We start from the raw sequence: 9,075 nt of genomic DNA on the forward strand, positions 1-9,075 counted from the left end.
CTTCATCTGTACCTACAAAGCCACTGTCTCTCTACTCTAGCTCTGCACCATCTCTGCATTCGCCGCCCATTAATAGTTTAACAAGTGGGGCAGCACGGTGGCGTAGTGGTTAGCATTGCTGCCTCACGGCGCCGAGGTCCCAGGTTCGATCCTGGCTCTGGGTCACTGGCCATGTAAAGTTTGCACATTCTCCCTGTGTTTGCGTGGGTTTCACCCCCCACAACCCAGTGATGTGCAGGGTAGGTCAATTAGCCACGTAAAATTGCCCCTTAATTGGCAAAAATGAATTGGGTACTCTAAATTTATTTTTTTTAAATATAATGGAACAAGTTCAGAACGGCTAAATCACCTGACTGCCACCTCCTTTGGAGCACTGCCTGCCTTATCCTGGTTGCCTTCCCCGCCCACACGAACAACGAGACCAGCCTGTCCACCCCTCGAAAGAATGACTTTGGCAAAAAGACCGCTGGAACAGAAATGGGAACCGTGGCAGAATGTTCATTATTACTGCCTGCACCTGGCCTCCAGTGACAAGGGGAAACTACCCATCTCACTCAGTCCTCCTTCACCCTCCCCACCAAGCTCATGAAATTAACTTACGAAGCCATGCCCAGTTCCGTGCCACCTTCATCCCCAAATACCTAAAATGAGTTATCGCTATCCAGAATGGCAACCCTACCACTACCACCCCTGCCTCTGGAGAAGACGCCACAAAATATTTGTTCTTCCCTAAATTTAATGTTACCCCGAAAATGCCCCAAATCTCCTTAACAATCCTATTTTATCCCTCACCAACGAGCCTGGGTCCGAGATGTACAGCAGCAGATCATCTGCATACAGTGACATCCTATGCTCCCCCCACCACTATAACCTTCCATAAGTCTGAACCCCTCAGCACAATGGCCAAGGGCTCAATTGCCAACGCGAACAGAAGAGGGGGCATGGGGCATTCCTGCCCCGTTCGCATCATGTATTTATTTCCATCTGCTCTAATACACATAACTCGTTGGTGTTATAGGACGTATCAAAAATATTCTGAAGTCCATTTTACCTTGGATAATAAAAAAGGTTCAAAACCTATTTCTTTCCATGTACTTCAAGTTATCAAAAAACTAGAGTTAAAGGAACCTCCACTATTCTCTTTCTGTTATCTATATTGTTGATTATTTTAATTTCAAACTGGGGCGGTGGGTGTCAATTGGATTTTTCAATTCTATGTTATTCGCTATTTTAATTTGATTAACTCTGAAATAGAATCCATGGTTTCAAAGTTCTAAATTTTTTGATACAGACTAACTGGAAAGGGATCCTGAAAAACAAAAAAAGTGAGAAAAGAAACAAAACCTTTCAGTTTCTAAGAAAACTGAGACAAGATTCGAAACAAAAACTTTTGGGGAGACTGAAACTGGTTGGAACCATATAAAAGAACACAGACCCATCCAAGTTCAGATGGTGATGATTTCAGTGGTGCAGTACAGGCAGACTGAAGAAGTTGGAGGCTCGGTCCAAAAAATGCCAAAATGCAAATCTACAGTTGTTGCAGCTATTTCTGTTCATTGAAGATAACATTGATGAATTTACACTTTCCGAACTGTTATAAGCACAGTTGAGGAGCTTCTGCAGACACGTTCCATTTTTGGTAAAGACCATGAAACCCAGGTTGGTTATACTCCGCTGACAGCTGGGCACATGGAGTATATCCTGTCAGAAGAGGAGCTGAAACTATTTGTGTAGAAGACAGAGGTGTTTTAAAGAATTTGTGACTGAGATTGATGGCACATATGCTGAGTGAATTGGTGAACCAATTTGTAAAATCTGTTTTAGTTGCATCTGCCATTTAATGTATAATTTATAGTTTATAATCAACCACAATCTGCTTGTTAATTCATATTTAATTTATAGTGATTCTGGGTTTTAGTGTACAGGTGATTACCTGAGATATTATTCAGTGCTCTGAAGAAGAGTCATCCAGACTCGAAACGTTAATTGTTTCTTTTCTCCACAGATGCTGCCAGACCGACTTTTATTTAATGTTTGCCTTATTCGACTCTTGTGCACTAAAATATATATTTTGTTTTAAATTATGAAATCTTGTGGCTTCAATCTTTCAGTTAATAATTTGGATTTCGTATTTTTTTTTTAAAGAAAAAGTTACTGGTCTGCGTTGAGATTGTAACAGGGTTAATATTATCATGATTGCTTCATGAGGCTTAAAGCTGAAAGTTGGTTTCTCTATGAAGCATGTATTAGAGTCCTGAGTAAAAGCTCTAATTTAGGCATGATACAGAATATGGTCCCAACAACCAGAACCACATGTAACCATTTCATGGGAGAGGATGGTCCAATATTTCCACTGGGATAGCGGTGGGGCGGGGGTGTCATTTCAAATTTTTTCTCATTTGGGATAATTTTGGGAAGAAAAGGAAACAGGTTCAGAGGATTGGCAATGTATCTTGCTGTTACTCCAAACCACACAAATCTGCATCTCTATGAACAAGCTACAGATGAGAAGGCTAATTTATCGTCTTACTTTCTCCACAGCACAGTGAGTGAGGGCTCCATGAGACATCTGGCATTGCTTTTATTTGAACAAGAAGTTAATATCTGCCTGCACACTTGAGGTGCCATGTGCGGAGTATTCCAGGTAGATGCCCATCTGTCAGCAGTGATTTTGATTTGGACTTTCTGCTTTTCATTCATGAAAAGAGCCGTTCGCAGCAATATGTGCTGTCAAACAGTGCAATAAAGTGATGGGCATGTCTTGACAGCTTTGGATATGAATAAGAGGGAACATAATGTCTGTAATATGTCAGAAGGCCCTGGTCTGCAAAAGTTCTCTTTAGGGCACTGTCATTCTGCATCTCAATTATCTCCATCTGGAACACATCAGGGGCATCAATTCCAAATGGATCTGAAAACAGCTCTATCTCATCCTTCTGTTCTTGAGCACAAGACAAGACAACACCGACAGCCCATCCAACTTAAAGTGGCTGCTCAGCTGATTCCACACCCTGACCGTCGAGAGTACCACAGGGGTCCCCCTATACTTCCCGGAGCTAAAGGCAGTGGAGTCGTCACTATGGCCCTCAAACTGGATCCCCTACAGGACTCCACCTCCATCCTAACCCACTCCCCTCCACACCATCGCCTCATCTTCTCCAGGTTCATGCCCAATTGTAGTGCACCAGGTTCGGGAATGCCACCCCCCCTTTCTGCCTGCGCATCTGTAGTGTGACCCTCTTTACCCTCGGCACCTTCCCTGCCCAGAGAAGCTCTGAAATCACCACCTCCAATTTCCGAAAGAAGGCCCCAGGGAGAAAGATCGAGAGGGTATGGAAAACTAACATGAACCTTGGCAACAAATTCATTTTCATAACTTGCACCTTCACTGCAAGTGTCAGGTACACAGTGTCCCCTCTCATAAAATCGCCCCAATCTCCTCCACTAACGTCAAATTCTCCCTGTGCATCATAGCCCATTCCCTCATCACCGGAACCCCAAGTACCTGAACCTTTCCCAAGTACCTGAACCTTTCCCAAGTACCTGAACCTTTCCCAAGTACCTGAGCCTTACCCTAGCTGTCCTAAATGGCACAAGCCACAAACTTTGAGCCAAACCCAAACCTAACCAAGACCTCAAATAGATACCTCCATTCCAACCGATCAAAAGCCTTCTCTGCATCCATAGAGACAATGACCTCCGGCACCCATCCCATTGACGGAGTCATGACCACAACTCCTGATATTACTGGAGAGCTACCTGCCCATTACAAAATTTGTTTGGTCTTCCGAAACCAACCCTGGCACACAAAACTCCATTCTTCCCGCCACCAACTTAACCAGCACCTTTACTTGTGGGTTCAATAACGAAATGGGCATATATGACCCACATTCCAAAGGATCTATCCCCTTCTTCGGGATTAGCGCGATTGACGCCTGCATTGGGTGTCTCTGGCAGCTCCCCCTTCTCCAATGCCTCACTAAACATTCCCAACAAATGCAGTGCCAACCCCTTTGCAAACATCTTATAGAACTTCACTGAAAAATCATCCAGCCCCGAAACCTTCCATAACTTCATCCCTAATGCGGTCGAACACCTCCCTCAGCCCCAGTGGTTCCTCCAATGCCTGCCTCCTCTCCTCCAACAATCCATCCAGAACCGTCCCATATCCCCTTCCTCTCCACCCGGCTCCGTCCTGTATAACTTCTCATAGTACCCCCGGAACACCACTCTATTCGCACCTTTAAAATTTCCCTGGTTTGCCTAAAATTTCCCTGCCTCTGCAGCTGGTGGGCCAGCATGCGGTTTGTCTTCTCCCCATATTCATATTGTCCCCCCCCTCCCCCTCCTTAGCTGCCCGCTGCCTTCCCCATCGAAAACCTATCGAACAGCCCTTGCCACCACCTCCTCTCTGCCCGCAACTCTTTAGTGGGGGCCACCACGTATCTTTTATCCACCTTGACTATCTCATCCAAGAGCCGTCTATTCTCCTCCCTCCTCCTTCAGTCCCTGTGTGCCTTGATCGAGATAATCTGCCCTCGGACCACTACCTTCAACGTCTCCCAGAATGTGATCGCCGAATCCTCCCCATTCTGATTGATTTCCACATACTCCCAGAACGCCAACCTCACCTTTTCACAGAACCCCTTATCCACCGACAAATCCAAATCCAGCTTCCATCCCGAACTCTGCCCCCCCCTGCCAAGCCTCACCTCCAACCCACCCCGCAAATTCTTTCCCCACCACCCCTAACAGCACTGCCCGGTGATGCACTATCAATTACGACGAGATCGAGAGTAGAATGTAATCGAGGCTTTATTACACAGATGTGTGGCCTCCAACAGCAGTTGACGAAATGGCTGCTGTTCAGAGAGCACACATATTTATACTCTGCCTACTGGGCGGAGCCAGCAGGCAGGGATCTACCCCCGTACCTGTAGTACAGGGGCCTTACCGTAAAACTTATATATACAATATAATAGAACAGTGGTGACTACCACACGTAACTCACCACAAAGAAATCGATTCTCAAGTATACCTTATACACGTGTGAGAAGAAGGAGTACCATCTACTTCCCGGGTCCCTAAACCTCCATGGGTCAACCATTCCCATCCACTCCATAAACCCATCCAAGTCCTTTGCCATCCTCAATCTTCCCATTGAGTTGGGGCTTGACCTGCCACCCTTTGTTCCATCTTACAATTAAAATCTACACCCATAATCAATTGGTGCATATCCAGATCCAGCATCGCTCCCAGCAAACCCCTCGCAAATCCCACATTATCCCAATTCGGCACATATGCATTGCCTCGCCCCACGAGCGTCCCCTCCAGCACTCCACTCATCATCACGTATCTTCCTCCTGTGTACCATCCTTCCTTGGCGCCCACAAACCCCGTTCTTTTGTTTAACAGAATGGCCACCCCCCACAACTTTGAGTCAAACCCCGAGTGGGCTACCTGTCCCATCCATCTCTTCCTCAACCTAACCTGGTCCTTCACTCGGAGGTGCGTCCCCTGTAAAAAACTCCACAGGTGCACAAACACCCAGGACCTTTTAATAGGCCCATTTAACACCAGGACGTTCCACATTACAATTCTTACCAGAGGCTTATGCCTCCACCCACCTTTACTGTCCGCCATCATCCCCCTCCGGCTCTGCCACCTCTAATACCACCCTGAATCAGGCCCACCCAAGATGGCCCCCTTTCCGAGGGGAGATTATCTCGATCAAGGCACACAGGGACTGGAGGAGGAGGGAGGAGAATGGAGGGCTGTTGGATGAGATAGTCGAGCTGGATAGAAGATACACGGGGGGCCACCACTAAAGAGTTGATGACGGAGAGGAAGAGGTGGCAAGGGCAGTTCGAGATGTGGTGTCCGTTTCCCTGACCGGTCCCCTCCTCTCCCCTCCCCCCCCCCCCCCCCCCCCCCACCCCCCCCATCCCCGAGTCGATGAACCTGGAGGCGATCTGAGAATCCCGTGCACGTTGGCCCTGGCGCACACACCGTGCAGCCTCCCATGCCTGCCTGGCCCCCATGTCCCACCCATCCTCACCCTCCTCCACATCCTCCTCGTCGGACAAGGCTTGGTATTCATCCTCCTCCTCCAGCAGGTCGCCCCTCTGCTGCACGATGTTGTGGAGGACGAAGCAGGCCACCACGATGCAGGAGACCCACCCAGTGTCATACTGGAGGGCCCCTCCAGAGCGGTCCAGGCACCTGAACCGCATCTCAGGAGGTGTAAGCACCGCTCGATCTCTCCCCTGGTTGTTGTATGGGCATCATTGTAGCGGGTCTCCGCATCGGTCTGTGGTCTCCAGAGGGAGTCATCAGCCATGACCTGAGTGGGTAGCCTCGGTCGCCCAGGACCCCCCAGCCGATCACCCCCTGGACCCCGTTGCCGGGGCATCTTGGTGGGCTCGGTTCGCATTGAAATGGATGTATTGAGCTGCTTGGGCACATAGGGCCTCCGTGATGGCGCGGATGCATCTATGCACCGGACAGGCACAAAGCCTTATGCGGCGCCTCTTTGGCACCTCCTCTTCCTCAGCCTGTTGGGCGGCTTGCTCTCCATCTTGGGCAGCTGCCTCCTGTTCCTCTGTGGCATGCTCCGATGCTGCAGTTTGCTCCTTCTTGAGCAGCACCAGCTTGTACAGCCATAGGGCATCCCCCCAGGGCTGCGGCGACTGCAGGAGGGCCACCATTGCTGCTTGATTCTAATATCCATCGTCTGCAGGGGGAGAAAGGCCGACATGTTAGCCTGGAGCGTACCCCTGTGCCCAACCAGGTCCAACAGACTATATGGTGGCCCCAGCTGGCACTGCGGGCTCTGCTGCCACGTGTCTCCGTACCCGCCCCCCGCACCTCTAGCCTGGTCGGTGGCCAGCAATGTGGGGGCCTCCAGCCTTGCACCCGTCCCTGATGCCAGTGGAAATGCCAGTGGCAAATGGAGAATCCCGCCCCACACCTTCCACATTTCATTCGGTCCATAAACATATTTGTTTCATTTCCAAAGCTTCTCTTCTATGTTACTTGCTTCTTTTGGGAGTTTCCAAAAGACATCTCTCTGAAATTTTCTCAGCCTGCAAAAATGCAGCTTCTCGATTGAGCTATATTCCCACAAACATGGCCAACCTAGCTAAGAACATACCCACAATGACTTTTCCCACTGTGGGAGAGTCCATTCTAACATTCTAGGTCTCTCTTCGAAATCCCATGCCACAAGACACACCTTATGTGTCCAATGTAGGAGAACGTTATCCGTTCTCGGCACTGTAGCATTGTGGATAGCACAATCGCTTCACAGCTCCAGGGTCCCAGGTTCGATTCCGGCTTGGGTCACTGTCTGTGCGGAGTCTGCACATCCTCCCCGTGTGTGCGTGGGTTTCCTCCGGGTGCTCCGGTTTCCTCCCACAGTCCAAAGATGTGCAGATTAGGTGGATTGGCCATGATAAATTGCCCTTAGTGTCCAGAATTGCCCTTAGTGTTGGGTGGGGTTACTGGGTTATGGGGATAGGGTGGAGGTGTTGACCTTGGGTAGGGTGCTCTTTCCAGGAGCCAGTGCAGACTCGATGGGACGAATGGCCTCCTTCTGCACTGTAAATTCTATGTAAATTCTATGTACCCACCATTTGTGAGATAAGGCTGGATGTTCCCTATCTGGCACTTCAGCATAGACACTTAATTTCTTCCAAATATCCAACTCTGTCTCTCTTAATTTATCTTCTAATTTGTTGACATCTTCCAAAGATTCTGATCATAAGGGCTACCTCTTCTAGAATGGTCCTAGATTGTTCTGTGGTCCTTATTCCATTGCATATTGATTGATTGATTTGATTTATTGTCACATCTACCGAAGTACAGTGAAAAGTATTTTTCTGTGACCGAGGGAATGTACACAGTAAGTACATAGTAGACAAAAAGAATAATCAACAGAGAACATTGACAAATGGTACATCGATAACAGTGATTGGTTACAGAGTGGAACAAGGGGCCAAACAAAGCAAATACATGAGCAAGAGCAGCATAGGGCGTCGTGAATAGTGTTCTTACAGGGAACAGATCAGTCCAAGGGGGAGGCGTTGAGGAGTCTTGTAGCTGTGGGGAAGAAGCTGTTCCCATGTCTGGATCTGTACCTTCTGCTTGATGGAAGGGTCTGGAGGAAGGCAATGCCTGGGTGGGAGGGGTCTCTGATATTGCTGTCTACCTTCCTGAGGCAGCGGGATGTATATACAGAATCAATGTGAGGGTGAATAGCTTGTGTGATGCATTGGGCTGAGTTCACCGCACTCTGCAGTTTCTTGCAACCTTGGACCGAGCAGTTGTCATACCAAGATGTGATGCAGCCAGATAGGATGCTCTCTATCGCACATCTGTAGAAGTTTGTGAGAGTCGATGCAGACATGCCAAATTTCTTTCGCTTCCGTAGGAAGTAGAGATGTTGTTGGGTTTTCTTAACTGTTGCATCAATGTGAGTGGACCAGGACAGTGTGTTGGTGATGGTGACTCCCAGGAACTTAAAGCTATCGACAATCTCCATTTTGAAGTCATTGATGCAGACTGGAGTGTGTGGCGTGCTACGTTTCCTGAAGTCAATGATCAGTTCCTTGGTCTTTCCGTCATTTAGAGAGAGGTTGTTTTCAGTACGCCATGCAACCAAGTGATTTATCTCCTTCCTCTAGTCTGATTCATTGTTGTTTGAGATATGGCCCACCATAGTCGTATCATCCGCAAACTTATAGATTGAGTTGGAGTTAAACCTTGCCACACAGTACAAGGAGTACAGTAGAGGACTGAGCACACATCCTTGCGGGGCTCCGGTGTTGAGGACTATTGTGGAGGAGGTGCTGTTGCCTATCCTGACAGATTGCGGTCTGTTGATGAGGAAGTCAAGGATCCAGCTGCACAGGGAGGGGTCAAGTCCAAGATTGCAGAGTTTGGTTATTAGTTGTGTTGGGATAATGGTGTTGAAGGCGGAGCTGTAGTCTATGAACAGCAGTCTTACGTAGGGTTCCTTGCTGTTGTGGTGTTTGAGTGTTAATTGTAGAGGGAGATAGCATCTGCTGTGGACCA

This window comes from Scyliorhinus canicula, chromosome 7, assembly GCF_902713615.1.
Source record: "Scyliorhinus canicula chromosome 7, sScyCan1.1, whole genome shotgun sequence".
NCBI classification, from domain to species: Eukaryota; Metazoa; Chordata; class Chondrichthyes; order Carcharhiniformes; family Scyliorhinidae; genus Scyliorhinus; species Scyliorhinus canicula.